At 49.4% G+C, this 16,109-nt stretch overlaps 1 long non-coding RNA gene across 1 annotated transcript in view; it reads left to right on the top strand.

Moving 5' to 3' along the window:
• Positions 1 to 500: 500 nt before the first annotated feature.
• The window catches only part of LOC119965061, a 100,466-nt gene continuing 84,857 nt past the window's right edge, over positions 501 to 16,109 (top strand). The window contains exon 1 of the long non-coding RNA XR_005460423.1: positions 501 to 556. This is a non-coding gene — a long non-coding RNA (uncharacterized LOC119965061). The remainder of the gene's footprint in view (positions 557 to 16,109) is intronic.

Raw genomic sequence — 16,109 nt, 5'->3', positions numbered from 1 at the left:
TTAATAACAGCGAAATTATTACCTAACTCACAGGGGGTCATTTTAAACCACGCAGCAGCTTAAACAAAGTTGGTTGAGGGGTGAAGATTTTTTTGCGTTCACCAGTGACGATTCATAACTCAATCCATGTCCACAGAGGTAACAGGTCCTGCCCATTGGACTGGGGGATATTACATTCCTTTATAACAGATATTTACTCCCCCTTCATTTATTGAAGAAATACAGAGAACTGATGTGTTTTATATCATTTGAGGGCCTTATATATTGCAATAAAATACAGGGGAAAAAGTGTATTTTGGAATAAAATATTATCAATGTCAACAGTCGTGGCTTATTTACCTACTTCTGGAGATATTGCAGATAGCAATGGTGCCTGTTCCAGGAGGAGCTGGACGCTCTGAACAGGCAGCAGGCAAATGCTTTCCAGCTCTGGATGTTAGCTCCAGCTGCTAAAATGTGGAATAGCGCGTGCCCATTGAAAGCTGGCGGAGCCGGAGACCCGGGCACCTCGCCTGGGCTGAGCTGGGAATCCACAGCCAAACCTTCCAAATCAAAGGTGGGTAGAAAAACCGAATTAGACGGGGAACAGCTTTAGATGACTGAATGACCGAAGTCACACGCTGGCAAATTTTGGACGAGGAAAAGCGAACCGTTTAGACATAATTGCGGAGAGCCAAGGGGGTGGGTGTGAAACAGATTGGTCCAGTTTTAATCTTCCACCCATCCAAAAGAGCATCACCGTGTTGTACTGCTGAACTGTAGGCGCTGTTGTCATGTCGCAAACAGAACTGCCTGCTGGCGCCCAGCAAGGCCCACGAATACCATGGTAACTGGATCATCTGTTTCCGTGATGTTGGCTGCAGGGTAGTTTTTTTTTTAAGATGCTTCCAGGAGTTGATGGTCTGAGCTATAAAGAGAGGCTGGCTAGGCTGGGACTTTTTCCGTGGAGCATAGGAGGCTTAGGGGTGACCTTATGGAGGTCCATAAAATAATGAGGGGCATAGATAAGGTAGATAGTCAATATATTTTCCCAAAGCTAGAGGAGTCTAAAACTAGAGGGCATAGGTTTAAGGGGAGAGGGGAGAGATACAAAAGAGACCAGAGGGGAAATTTCTTCACACAGAGGATGGTGAGCATCTGGAACGAGCTGCCAGGGTCAATGGTAGAGGCGGGTACAATTTTATCCTTTAAAAAACAGACAGTTACATTGGCAGGGTGGGTATAGAGGGGTATGGGCCAAATGTGGGCAAGTGAGACTAGCTTAGTGATACAAACTGGGCGACCTGGACAAGTTTGACCAAAGGGCCTGTTTCCATGCTGTAAACATCTATGACTTTATGACACCCAGGAGACGGGATAAATCTTCATCGTCAACCATTTTTTAAAACTTTAGAATACCCAATTGTTTTTTTCCCAATTAAGAGTGGCCAATTTAGAGTGGCCAATTCACCTACCCTGCCCATCTTTGTGGGTTGTGGGCGTGAGACCCACGCAGACATGGGGAGAATGTGCAAACTCCACACGGACAGTGACCCGGGTCCTCGGGGCCGTGAGGCAGAAGCCATTGTGCCACCGTGCCACCCTATTCAACGTCAATCTGAACCTGACGATGGGGCCTTGGTTTGAATATCTCATGTGAGATATCTCATATGAACAGCACCGCTGGTAATGCAGCACCCTCCTAGTACTGCACTGGGGCTACCAATCTAAATTGTGTGTTCAAGCCCTTGTTTGTCACGCTTGAAACAAGAAGGGTCAATAACGAGGGGGCATAACTTTAAGGTGAGGGGCAGGAGGTTTAGTGGGGATTTGAGAAAACGAAATTTCATCCAGAAGTGGCAGGATTCTGGAATGCACTGCCTGGGAGGATAGTTGAGGTGGGAAACTTCACAATCTTTAAAAAGTAGGTGGATGAGCACTTGAAATGTCATAACATTCAAGGCTATGGGCCAAGTGCTGGAAAGTGGGATAGTGTAGATTTAGTTTTGTTGGTGCAGACTTGATGGGCCGAAGAGCCTTTTCTGTTCTGTATGACTCTATGACTCAGTGCCATCCTGCCTCACAGGCGAGAGTGAGAAAGAAAATTCCATTATTGCTTTTCATGACCCGAGATCACCTGGCAGCTCTTTGCAGCTAATGATGTACTTTTTAGAAGTGGAGTTTATGCACCGAACCAGGACAGTCAGTAACTTGGAGAGAGCACTGGACAGATGTTTGTAAGGAAAAGGGATTGAGGGGGTTATGAGAATTTGCTTTCTTCAAATTTTGGGATTCCAATATCGACCCTGTGCATCTTTTCTTTCTGCACCCAAGCCTATGTCTTTGTATCTCAATAGAATTGTTTGTATTTGTGATACTGCTTGAAGTTCAAGGCTGAATGAGCATTTGGCATAACCTCTTATTCATGCTCATAGTAACCCTGGCACAGATACAGGTGAACCTTAAGTAGCTGAACTGTAAAAGGAACAAAGGTTGAGATTTGATATGGAGGGGGAACTTGTCCGTAGGTAAGATTGGTGCCAATTGGAGACATTCAGCTGAAGAAAATCCACAGCAAAAAAATGAAAGATCCAAATACAGCAGATGGTGAGGTAAATAAATAGATAATAGAATGGTTACTATGGGCGCGATTCTCCACAAAGGCGGAGAATCGTGAAGGCTGCCACGAAACCGGCCGTGTTGCACGGCAGCCTCCGCGCCCCCTCCCAGGACCCGATTCTGCTCCCCAGTCGGGGCTAGCATCGCGGCCCCGTGAACTCCGGCATCGCGGGCTTAACGAATTTCGCTAAGTCCGCGCGCCAAAGTTAGCGACGGCTGACGCATATGATGACATCAGCCGCGCATGCGCGGATTGGACGACTCCAACCCGCGCATGCACGGATGACGTCATCCGCGCATATGCGTCAGACCCACGCATGCGCGGTCTGTAATGCCCCTCAGCCGCCCCGCGGACTTATCCTGCGGGGCGGCGGAGAGAGAAAGAGTGCGCGGGAATCGGACCTGCTGCCCGTGATCGGTGCCCACCGATCGCGGGCCCATGCCACCCTTGGCACGACCGTGGTGCGGCCGTGCCAATCGGTGGCATCGTTGTGCAGAACGGCACTTTGCGGCCGTTTTCACGAACTGGTATAGCAGGTGTATTAAAAATCGTGAAAACGGCCGTAAAGGCCTTGGAAATCGGCCCATCGGCCAGGGGAGAATCGCTGCTCGCCGTAAAAAAACGGCGAGCAGCAATTTGTGTCGGGGGGCGGGCGTGGGGGGGGGGGGGGGAGAATAGCGGGAGGGCGTCGGACCAGCGTCGCCGTAAAAATTTGCGCCGCCCGCTATTCTCCACCCCATCGTGAGTCCGGAGAATCGCGCCCTATATTTTTGATGATACATTTTTCTTAAATTCCTCCCCTTAAATGTGGCTTCCACATAGGCTGTAGCTGATTGTCCTCCAATATTGCATCTGATTGGCCTTACTTCTGTGTAACTGGAGAGTATTAAAAATACTTTTATCTTGGGAGGTGTGTCACAGCCATACAGTCTTGATCTGGCATCCACCAATGGCTCTCCCTAGTAGAGAATCTCTCATTGAAGATCAGCAAGAAGACCCAAAACTGAGTTTCCACTTTTTCACACCAAGATATGAACGTATTCAAATTTTTTGTTTTCTTCTGGCATCAGTTGATGGGTAAAAATTAGCTAGGATACCAAGGAAAAAATACTGAGCCAGATTTCCTGCTTGCAGGCTGATCTCGCCAGCAGGAATGGCTGTTCACAGATTGTGACACCATTTTGAGCATCAGCCCCGATCATTCCACCCCACCCCCTGCCCTTTCAGGCACTCCCACACTTTCTGCCCCCCCCCCCCCCCCCTCCACTTTGTCGAGGCCCCTGGGAATAACCTCTCACCCTCACAATTGGCAAGGCGTCCTGGGCGGGGGCAGAGTCCGTGGTGCCAACTGGCATCCGGGCAATACCACCCTGGCAGCCTGGCAGTGCTCTTGGCATCCTGGAAGTGCCACATGGGCACCCTGATAGTGCCATGGTGACACTACCAAGGTTCCCTAGTGGCACTGCCAGCGGTCTCAGGTGGCACTGCCAGGGTACCAGGTTGGCAGAGCCACAGTGTTCAGGTGTGGGATGTGCCTGGGTTCCTGACCACTCTAGAGGTCCCTAATGCCCTGCGAGACCCCCCGACATGTCTTTCAGCCTGGTTCACATTTGTGTGAACCAGTATTAAATGGCACCCTGGCAAGACCTCGCAGGTGCCGCCATTTCCTCCTGGGTGTTGGGTGATTCCGGATGCTGGGTGATTCTGATGTCCGGGTATTTAAATGAGCGAAGGCGAGATCCTGGTCATGCCGGATGGAGTGAGTAGGGTGATTCATGATCGGCCCAGCGCAAAGCCTGATTTGGGGCTCTCCCAGGATTCCCAATGTGCTCTCAGAATCGCGACACAATGTATTTGGGTAAAATTAAGAAATAATGGAGGAGTTGTTATATTGATGGGTTTCTATTATAAATCATCAAATATTGGGAAAGATGTAGAGGATAAGTGATAATGGAGAAGCTCAAATATCCTAATAACTATGAATATAAATAAATGTAACAGGTAACAAGGGGAGAACGTCTTGAAATGTGTACAGATTTTCTTGACAGGTATGTACTCACTCCAAAGAGATTGAATTCTGGGGAAAGAAGTGGGGCATGTTTTACAGAGGGAATCTTTCGGAAAGAGTGATCACAATATCATCTGTTTTCACGTATTTATGAAAAAGGATAAGAAAAATCAAATGTGAAAATATTCAGATGACGAGAGACTAAATTCAATGATCTGAAAAAGGATCTTGTTCTGCTAGATTGGAATGACAGGTTCGCAGATTAAACTAACAGAACAATAGGAGAACTTCAAAGGGGAGATAGCTGGGGTACAGAGTAGGCACATTCCCAAGAGGGGGGATGGTTGGGCTTCAAAAAATAGAGCTCCATCCTTGCTTGACTAAAGAAATAAAGATTAAAATAAAATAGTAGAAGATGTTTATGATAAATGTGAAGTCATAATTCAGTAGAAAGCCAAGGTAAATACTAAAGCAAAGGAGAAATAAGAATAGCAAAGAGAATATACATTAGTAGATTAATAAGTAACTTAAAGGGGAATCCAAGATATATATAGTAATAGGGTGGGGGCTGATTAAGAGCCACAAATATATTCTTGTGGAAGCAGAGGATATGGCTGAGGTATGAAATAAGTATTTATATTGGTCTTTGCTAGAGAATTAAATGCTGCCAATGTGACAGTAAATTCTGAGGTAGTAGAGTCATTGGATGGGCTAACATATATGAAGAGAAGGTCCTTAAAAACTTGGCAGTGGTCAAGAAACGTCAACCAGTCCAGATGGAATGCACCCAAGATTTCTGAGGGAAGAACGAGAGACGTTTTGTCAGCCCTGACCACAATCTTCCAATTCTCTTTCGATAACAGAGTGGTACCAGAGCACTGGTGAATTAGAAATGTTACAACTCTGTTCAAATAGGAACAGAGAGACGAGCAAGACAACGGCAAGCAGGACACTGAATGATGGTGTTGGCGAAACGTTTGGTGACTTTAATTCGAAACAAAGTTTATTGGGACTTGGAAAAATCTGGTTTGATACATGAAAGCCCACACTACCTCAGTAAAGGCAGATCATGTTGCCAACTTCATTGAGTTCTTTGAAGAAAGAACAGAGGGGGTGATGAGGGCAGTGTGGTTGGCGTTCTGTTTATTGATTTTCAAAAATCATTTGACAAAGTACCACATAATATACCAATTATTTCAAGCCCATGGGGCGGAATTCTGCGCACTCACGACGGGGCGGAGAATAGCGGGCGGCGTAAATTTTTACGGCCACACTGGTCCGACGCCGTCCCGCTATTCTCCCCCCCCCCATGCCCGCCTCCCGACACGAATCGCTGCCTGCCGTTTTTTTACGGCGAGCAGCAATTCACCCCTGGCCGATGGGCCGATTTCCAAGGCCTTTACGACCGTTTTTATGAACGTACATCACACCTGGTCTGGCCGTTCGTAAAAACGGCCGTAAAGTCCCGATCTGGGGAACCATGGCACCGATTGGCACGGCAGTACCACGGGTACTTACCCCGCGCACTCTTTCTCCTTCCACCGCCCCGCTGTATCCATTCGCGGGGCGGCTGAGGGGCATACCGGCCCGCGCATGCGCGGGTTTCACGCATATGCGTGATGACATCATCCGCGCATACGCGGGTTGGAGTCGTCCAATCCGCGCATGCGCGGCTGATGTCATCTGACGCGTCAGCCGTCGCTAACTCTGGCTAGCGGGCTTAACGAAATTCGTTAAGCCCGCGATGCCGGAGTTCAAGGCCGCGCGATGCTAGCCCCGACCGGGGAGCAGAATCGGTTCCCGGTCGGGGGGGGGCAGAGGCTGGCGTCAAACCCGCCCGTTTTTGACGCCAGCTTCCCGAGTCTTCGTGACTCGGGAGAATCGCGCCCATGGTATTAAAGGGTAAATGGATACAGAATTGGTAAAGGGACCGAAAGCACAGACCAGTCGTGAATGAGATAAAAACAGAAAATTTTGGAAATGCTCAGCATGTCTGGCAAAATCAGCAGAGAAGCAGAGTTACCATTTTAGATCCTTTGTCAGTTATAAGAGATAATATAAACAAAATGGTACGGTTTTAATGGAGGATTCAAAAAAATTGAAAGGCAGGAGAGCTGTCCCCCAGCCTCATGTTTCTCACCGGCATGCCATTCGCTGGCAGCGGGAATCTCTACTCCTGCTGTTTGTCACTGGGATTTCCCATTGAAGCCACCCCATGTCGCCAAGGAACAGGCGATCGGGAGTGAGCTGCCAGTGGGAACAGAGAATCCCAACGGCTGGAGAATACCGGCCTGCATGTCCATAAGTTTTTGATGATGGCAGGGCAAATTGACAAGAATGATTGAAAGAACAGTGCATGGGCGGCACGGTAGCACAGTGGTTAGCACTGCTGCCTCACAGCGCTGAGGACCCAGGTTCCATCCTGGCCCTGGGTCACTGACTGTGTGGAGTTTGCACATTCTCCCCATGCCTGCATGGGTCTCATCCCCACAACCTACAAATGTGCAGGGTAGATGGATTGGCCATGCTAATTTGCCCTTTAATTGGCAAAAAAATAATTGGGTATTCTAAATGTATTTTTAAAAAAGAAAGACACACTGCATCCTTGGCTTTACCAATAGAGATATACAAGACAAATACAAGGAAGCTATTCTAAAGCTTTATAAAAACCTGGTTGGTAATAATACCATGGCCAGTTCTGGCCACGACACTCTAGGAAGGATGCCAAGATCTTATTGGTAATGCAGGAGGGAATTACTCGAATGTTATCAGGATGAAAGACCTCAGTTAAATGGAGAGACTAGAAAAACTGACATTATTCTCCTTAGACAGGAGAAATTTAACAAGACATCTGATGGAAATGTTCAAAATTATACGGTGGGATTCTCTGTTTGCCAATGCAAAACACGATTGGGTGGAGAATACGTTCCAAAGCCAAAAGCGCGGCGGGTGGAGATTTGACGCCAAATTGTGAATCTCCGTCACTCGACAGTGGCGTCAATGCATACCGGAACACACGTACAGTAAAGACAGTTTGCATATCATTAGCGGGCCCGACCCAGTATTCTCCGCGCTTCCGCGATTCTCCTCCTCCGATGGGTTGAGTTCCCGACGGCACGGTTCACTTGTGCTTTCAAAAATCGTGAAACCGGCGTGGTGGCTGATGAAGGAGAGAGGAGGTAGGACACAGAGAGGAGCGACCGTGTGTTACCAGGCCGGACACTGGTTGGGGTGACTGTGCGGGCCCTGCCAGGACTGGGGGAGGGGGATTACAGGGGGAACAGGCCGAGCGGGCGGAATGACATCCCACGGTACTGGGACAGTGCCCAGGCACATACCGCCATTACAGATGCCATCTTGCTGTGAACCCACTGACCACCCACCTTGGCCCATAGTTCTGCTGGGTGTCACCAGCCCGATGGAACCTCCACCCTCGCACCCCACCCTCTGTCACACACCCACCGCCACCCTCCCTCCCCCCGCCCCCCACCCCCACCGGCGGCCTACTCAGGGAAATACCCACAGTAGCCCCCACGGGGACCGTGGTCAATGCCCCTGATGAGGGTAATGTCAACCGACGGTATCCCTGGGATTAGGGATGGGCACCAGGGCCAGAAGTCCCCACAGTGCTGGACACCGACAGGGTCAGGAGTGCAGTTATGGGGGGGGTGGGGGACATGCGGGGCAGAGTCCGCGGTGCCAACTGTGGCAGGGAGTGATTGACGGGATGCATGTCCCCCTACGAGCACTTGCAGATGACAGGCTGTTCTATACAAGCCAAAAGGGGTTCCACGCGATGTAAGTGCAGCTGGTATGTGACCATCAGCTGCGCATCATACACGTCTGTGCCCGATACCCGAGCGGTGTGCATGACGCCTTCATCCTGGCACACTCGACGATTTATGACATGTACGAGATCCCCCCCCCCCGGGGCCCGGGCTGGGGTGCGGCTCCTGGACGACAGGGATTATCCATGCTGTCGTGTGTCGGATGCCCATGCAGCAACCAGGTCTATGATGGAGCGGTGCTTCGGGCTCCTGAAGATGTGACTCAGGTGCCTGGACCATTCTGGAGTGGCCCGCCAGTATGACGCATCATGATGGCCTGCTGCGTCCTCCACAGCATTGCGCAGCAGAAGGGTGACGTGCTGGAGTAGGAGGAGGAGGAATGCCAGGCCTTGTCCAATGAGGAGGATGCGGAGGAGGACAAGACTGGGCAAAATATGGAGCTCAGGCAGGCGCGGGGGTCCGCATGACGTGAGTGCCATGGCCAACGGGCATGCGACGCTCTGATCGCCTCCAGGTTCACCGACTGGGGGTGGGGTCGTGGAGCGGGCAGACTTGCCAGGAGGCGCATCCCGCCTCCACATCCCTCACCACAGAATCAGCTCATTCCCCACCGACAAAGTCCGCCCATTCCTCCCAACCTCGCCAGCCAGCCTAGACCAGCCCACCCCTCACACCCATCGGTAAGCACCGAGCAGATTGTAACGGTGCTAACAGGTGTTTAATGTGAACGGATATATACAGATTTGTGCCCAAGCCCTTTTCACTAAACCCTACGTGATCTACTGGCATCTAACTTCCTGTCCTTACGAGCCTCAATGCTACGTTATGGTGATTCCCCAGATGGTACAGCAGGAATGGAGGCAGCCTGCTGTGATTCCTGCCCTGTGACCTAGGTCCCAGTTGGTCGGCATTTCCGGGGGCAACCAGACCTGGATGGGCCCAGCTGCTACTCGGGTGTCCTGGGTGGTGTAGTGCCACCCCATTCTGCCCACTGCCCACCATATACACCATGGACACAAAAGAGACCAGAGGGGAAATTTCTTCACACAGAGGATGGTGAGCATCTGGAACGAGCTGCCAGGGTCAATGGTAGAGGCGGGTACAATTTTATCCTTTAAAAAACAGACAGTTACATGGGCAGGGTGGGTATAGAGGGGTATGGGCCAAATGTGGGCAAGTGAGACTAGCTTAGTGATACAAACTGGGCGACCTGGACAAGTTTGACCAAAGGGCCTGTTTCCATGCTGTAAACATCTATGACTTTATGACACCCAGGAGACGGGATAAATCTTCATCGTCAACCATTTTTTAAAACTTTAGAATACCCAATTGTTTTTTTCCCAATTAAGAGTGGCCAATTTAGAGTGGCCAATTCACCTACCCTGCCCATCTTTGTGGGTTGTGGGCGTGAGACCCACGCAGACATGGGGAGAATGTGCAAACTCCACACGGACAGTGACCCGGGTCCTCGGGGCCGTGAGGCAGAAGCCATTGTGCCACCGTGCCACCCTATTCAACGTCAATCTGAACCTGACGATGGGGCCTTGGTTTGAATATCTCATGTGAGATATCTCATATGAACAGCACCGCTGGTAATGCAGCACCCTCCTAGTACTGCACTGGGGCTACCAATCTAGATTGTGTGTTCAAGCCCTTGTTTGTCACGCTTGAAACAAGAAGGGTCAATAACGAGGGGGCATAACTTTAAGGTGAGGGGCAGGAGGTTTAGTGGGGATTTGAGAAAACGAAATTTCATCCAGAAGTGGCAGGATTCTGGAATGCACTGCCTGGGAGGATAGTTGAGGTGGGAAACTTCACAATCTTTAAAAAGTAGGTGGATGAGCACTTGAAATGTCATAACATTCAAGGCTATGGGCCAAGTGCTGGAAAGTGGGATAGTGTAGATTTAGTTTTGTTGGTGCAGACTTGATGGGCCGAAGAGCCTTTTCTGTTCTGTATGACTCTATGACTCAGTGCCATCCTGCCTCACAGGCGAGAGTGAGAAAGAAAATTCCATTATTGCTTTTCATGACCCGAGATCACCTGGCAGCTCTTTGCAGCTAATGATGTACTTTTTAGAAGTGGAGTTTATGCACCGAACCAGGACAGTCAGTAACTTGGAGAGAGCACTGGACAGATGTTTGTAAGGAAAAGGGATTGAGGGGGTTATGAGAATTTGCTTTCTTCAAATTTTGGGATTCCAATATCGACCCTGTGCATCTTTTCTTTCTGCACCCAAGCCTATGTCTTTGTATCTCAATAGAATTGTTTGTATTTGTGATACTGCTTGAAGTTCAAGGCTGAATGAGCATTTGGCATAACCTCTTATTCATGCTCATAGTAACCCTGGCACAGATACAGGTGAACCTTAAGTAGCTGAACTGTAAAAGGAACAAAGGTTGAGATTTGATATGGAGGGGGAACTTGTCCGTAGGTAAGATTGGTGCCAATTGGAGACATTCAGCTGAAGAAAATCCACAGCAAAAAAATGAAAGATCCAAATACAGCAGATGGTGAGGTAAATAAATAGATAATAGAATGGTTACTATGGGCGCGATTCTCCACAAAGGCGGAGAATCGTGAAGGCTGCCACGAAACCGGCCGTGTTGCACGGCAGCCTCCGCGCCCCCTCCCAGGACCCGATTCTGCTCCCCAGTCGGGGCTAGCATCGCGGCCCCGTGAACTCCGGCATCGCGGGCTTAACGAATTTCGCTAAGTCCGCGCGCCAAAGTTAGCGACGGCTGACGCATATGATGACATCAGCCGCGCATGCGCGGATTGGACGACTCCAACCCGCGCATGCACGGATGACGTCATCCGCGCATATGCGTCAGACCCACGCATGCGCGGTCTGTAATGCCCCTCAGCCGCCCCGCGGACTTATCCTGCGGGGCGGCGGAGAGAGAAAGAGTGCGCGGGAATCGGACCTGCTGCCCGTGATCGGTGCCCACCGATCGCGGGCCCATGCCACCCTTGGCACGACCGTGGTGCGGCCGTGCCAATCGGTGGCATCGTTGTGCAGAACGGCACTTTGCGGCCGTTTTCACGAACTGGTATAGCAGGTGTATTAAAAATCGTGAAAACGGCCGTAAAGGCCTTGGAAATCGGCCCATCGGCCAGGGGAGAATCGCTGCTCGCCGTAAAAAAAACGGCGAGCAGCAATTTGTGTCGGGGGGCGGGCGTGGGGGGGGGGGGGGGGAGAATAGCGGGAGGGCGTCGGACCAGCGTCGCCGTAAAAATTTGCGCCGCCCGCTATTCTCCACCCCATCGTGAGTGCGGAGAATCGCGCCCTATATTTTTGATGATACATTTTTCTTAAATTCCTCCCCTTAAATGTGGCTTCCACATAGGCTGTAGCTGATTGTCCTCCAATATTGCATCTGATTGGCCTTACTTCTGTGTAACTGGAGAGTATTAAAAATACTTTTATCTTGGGAGGTGTGTCACAGCCATACAGTCTTGATCTGGCATCCACCAATGGCTCTCCCTAGTAGAGAATCTCTCATTGAAGATCAGCAAGAAGACCCAAAACTGAGTTTCCACTTTTTCACACCAAGATATGAACGTATTCAAATTTTTTGTTTTCTTCTGGCATCAGTTGATGGGTAAAAATTAGCTAGGATACCAAGGAAAAAATACTGAGCCAGATTTCCTGCTTGCAGGCTGATCTCGCCAGCAGGAATGGCTGTTCACAGATTGTGACACCATTTTGAGCATCAGCCCCGATCATTCCACCCCACCCCCTGCCCTTTCAGGCACTCCCACACTTTCTGCCCCCCCCCCCCCCCTCCACTTTGTCGAGGCCCCTGGGAATAACCTCTCACCCTCACAATTGGCAAGGCGTCCTGGGCGGGGGCAGAGTCCGTGGTGCCAACTGGCATCCGGGCAATACCACCCTGGCAGCCTGGCAGTGCTCTTGGCATCCTGGAAGTGCCACATGGGCACCCTGATAGTGCCATGGTGACACTACCAAGGTTCCCTAGTGGCACTGCCAGCGGTCTCAGGTGGCACTGCCAGGGTACCAGGTTGGCAGAGCCACAGTGTTCAGGTGTGGGATGTGCCTGGGTTCCTGACCACTCTAGAGGTCCCTAATGCCCTGCGAGACCCCCCGACATGTCTTTCAGCCTGGTTCACATTTGTGTGAACCAGTATTAAATGGCACCCTGGCAAGACCTCGCAGGTGCCGCCATTTCCTCCTGGGTGTTGGGTGATTCCGGATGCTGGGTGATTCTGATGTCCGGGTATTTAAATGAGCGAAGGCGAGATCCTGGTCATGCCGGATGGAGTGAGTAGGGTGATTCATGATCGGCCCAGCGCAAAGCCTGATTTGGGGCTCTCCCAGGATTCCCAATGTGCTCTCAGAATCGCGACACAATGTATTTGGGTAAAATTAAGAAATAATGGAGGAGTTGTTATATTGATGGGTTTCTATTATAAATCATCAAATATTGGGAAAGATGTAGAGGATAAGTGATAATGGAGAAGCTCAAATATCCTAATAACTATGAATATAAATAAATGTAACAGGTAACAAGGGGAGAACGTCTTGAAATGTGTACAGATTTTCTTGACAGGTATGTACTCACTCCAAAGAGATTGAATTCTGGGGAAAGAAGTGGGGCATGTTTTACAGAGGGAATCTTTCGGAAAGAGTGATCACAATATCATCTGTTTTCACGTATTTATGAAAAAGGATAAGAAAAATCAAATGTGAAAATATTCAGATGACGAGAGACTAAATTCAATGATCTGAAAAAGGATCTTGTTCTGCTAGATTGGAATGACAGGTTCGCAGATTAAACTAACAGAACAATAGGAGAACTTCAAAGGGGAGATAGCTGGGGTACAGAGTAGGCACATTCCCAAGAGGGGGGATGGTTGGGCTTCAAAAAATAGAGCTCCATCCTTGCTTGACTAAAGAAATAAAGATTAAAATAAAATAGTAGAAGATGTTTATGATAAATGTGAAGTCATAATTCAGTAGAAAGCCAAGGTAAATACTAAAGCAAAGGAGAAATAAGAATAGCAAAGAGAATATACATTAGTAGATTAATAAGTAACTTAAAGGGGAATCCAAGATATATATAGTAATAGGGTGGGGGCTGATTAAGAGCCACAAATATATTCTTGTGGAAGCAGAGGATATGGCTGAGGTATGAAATAAGTATTTATATTGGTCTTTGCTAGAGAATTAAATGCTGCCAATGTGACAGTAAATTCTGAGGTAGTAGAGTCATTGGATGGGCTAACATATATGAAGAGAAGGTCCTTAAAAACTTGGCAGTGGTCAAGAAACGTCAACCAGTCCAGATGGAATGCACCCAAGATTTCTGAGGGAAGAACGAGAGACGTTTTGTCAGCCCTGACCACAATCTTCCAATTCTCTTTCGATAACAGAGTGGTACCAGAGCACTGGTGAATTAGAAATGTTACAACTCTGTTCAAATAGGAACAGAGAGACGAGCAAGACAACGGCAAGCAGGACACTGAATGATGGTGTTGGCGAAACGTTTGGTGACTTTAATTCGAAACAAAGTTTATTGGGACTTGGAAAAATCTGGTTTGATACATGAAAGCCCACACTACCTCAGTAAAGGCAGATCATGTTGCCAACTTCATTGAGTTCTTTGAAGAAAGAACAGAGGGGGTGATGAGGGCAGTGTGGTTGGCGTTCTGTTTATTGATTTTCAAAAATCATTTGACAAAGTACCACATAATATACCAATTATTTCAAGCCCATGGGGCGGAATTCTGCGCACTCACGACGGGGCGGAGAATAGCGGGCGGCGTAAATTTTTACGGCCACACTGGTCCGACGCCGTCCCGCTATTCTCCCCCCCCCCCATGCCCGCCTCCCGACACGAATCGCTGCCTGCCGTTTTTTTACGGCGAGCAGCAATTCACCCCTGGCCGATGGGCCGATTTCCAAGGCCTTTACGACCGTTTTTATGAATGTACATCACACCTGGTCTGGCCGTTCGTAAAAACGGCCGTAAAGTCCCGATCTGGGGAACCATGGCACCGATTGGCACGGCAGTACCACGGGTACTTACCCCGCGCACTCTTTCTCCTTCCACCGCCCCGCTGTATCCATTCGCGGGGCGGCTGAGGGGCATACCGGCCCGCACATGCGCGGGTTTCACGCATATGCGTGATGACATCATCCGCGCATACGCGGGTTGGAGTCGTCCAATCCGCGCATGCGCGGCTGATGTCATCTGACGCGTCAGCCGTCGCTAACTCTGGCTAGCGGGCTTAACGAAATTCGTTAAGCCCGCGATGCCGGAGTTCAAGGCCGCGCGATGCTAGCCCCGACCGGGGAGCAGAATCGGTTCCCGGTCGGGGGGGGGCGGAGGCTGGCGTCAAACCCGCCCGTTTTTGACGCCAGCTTCCCGAGTCTTCGTGACTCGGGAGAATCGCGCCCATGGTATTAAAGGGTAAATGGATACAGAATTGGTAAAGGGACCGAAAGCACAGACCAGTCGTGAATGAGATAAAAACAGAAAATTTTGGAAATGCTCAGCATGTCTGGCAAAATCAGCAGAGAAGCAGAGTTACCATTTTAGATCCTTTGTCAGTTATAAGAGATAATATAAACAAAATGGTACGGTTTTAATGGAGGATTCAAAAAAATTGAAAGGCAGGAGAGCTGTCCCCCAGCCTCATGTTTCTCACCGGCATGCCATTCGCTGGCAGCGGGAATCTCTACTCCTGCTGTTTGTCACTGGGATTTCCCATTGAAGCCACCCCATGTCGCCAAGGAACAGGCGATCGGGAGTGAGCTGCCAGTGGGAACAGAGAATCCCAACGGCTGGAGAATACCGGCCTGCATGTCCATAAGTTTTTGATGATGGCAGGGCAAATTGACAAGAATGATTGAAAGAACAGTGCATGGGCGGCACGGTAGCACAGTGGTTAGCACTGCTGCCTCACAGCGCTGAGGACCCAGGTTCCATCCTGGCCCTGGGTCACTGACTGTGTGGAGTTTGCACATTCTCCCCATGCCTGCATGGGTCTCATCCCCACAACCTACAAATGTGCAGGGTAGATGGATTGGCCATGCTAATTTGCCCTTTAATTGGCAAAAAAATAATTGGGTATTCTAAATGTATTTTTAAAAAAGAAAGACACACTGCATCCTTGGCTTTACCAATAGAGATATACAAGACAAATACAAGGAAGCTATTCTAAAGCTTTATAAAAACCTGGTTGGTAATAATACCATGGCCAGTTCTGGCCACGACACTCTAGGAAGGATGCCAAGATCTTATTGGTAATGCAGGAGGGAATTACTCGAATGTTATCAGGATGAAAGACCTCAGTTAAATGGAGAGACTAGAAAAACTGACATTATTCTCCTTAGACAGGAGAAATTTAACAAGACATCTGATGGAAATGTTCAAAATTATACGGTGGGATTCTCTGTTTGCCAATGCAAAACACGATTGGGTGGAGAATACGTTCCAAAGCCAAAAGCGCGGCGGGTGGAGATTTGACGCCAAATTGTGAATCTCCGTCACTCGACAGTGGCGTCAATGCATACCGGAACACACGTACAGTAAAGACAGTTTGCATATCATTAGCGGGCCCGACCCAGTATTCTCCGCGCTTCCGCGATTCTCCTCCTCCGATGGGTTGAGTTCCCGACGGCACGGTTCACTTGTGCTTTCAAAAATCGTGAAACCGGCGTGGTGGCTGATGAAGGAGAGAGGAG

The sequence above is a fragment of the Scyliorhinus canicula genome, chromosome 4 (assembly GCF_902713615.1).
Source record: "Scyliorhinus canicula chromosome 4, sScyCan1.1, whole genome shotgun sequence".
Lineage (NCBI taxonomy): Eukaryota > Metazoa > Chordata > Chondrichthyes > Carcharhiniformes > Scyliorhinidae > Scyliorhinus > Scyliorhinus canicula.
Note: the sequence above shows the minus strand (reverse complement) of the source record. Positions and strands in the feature narration are given on the sequence as shown.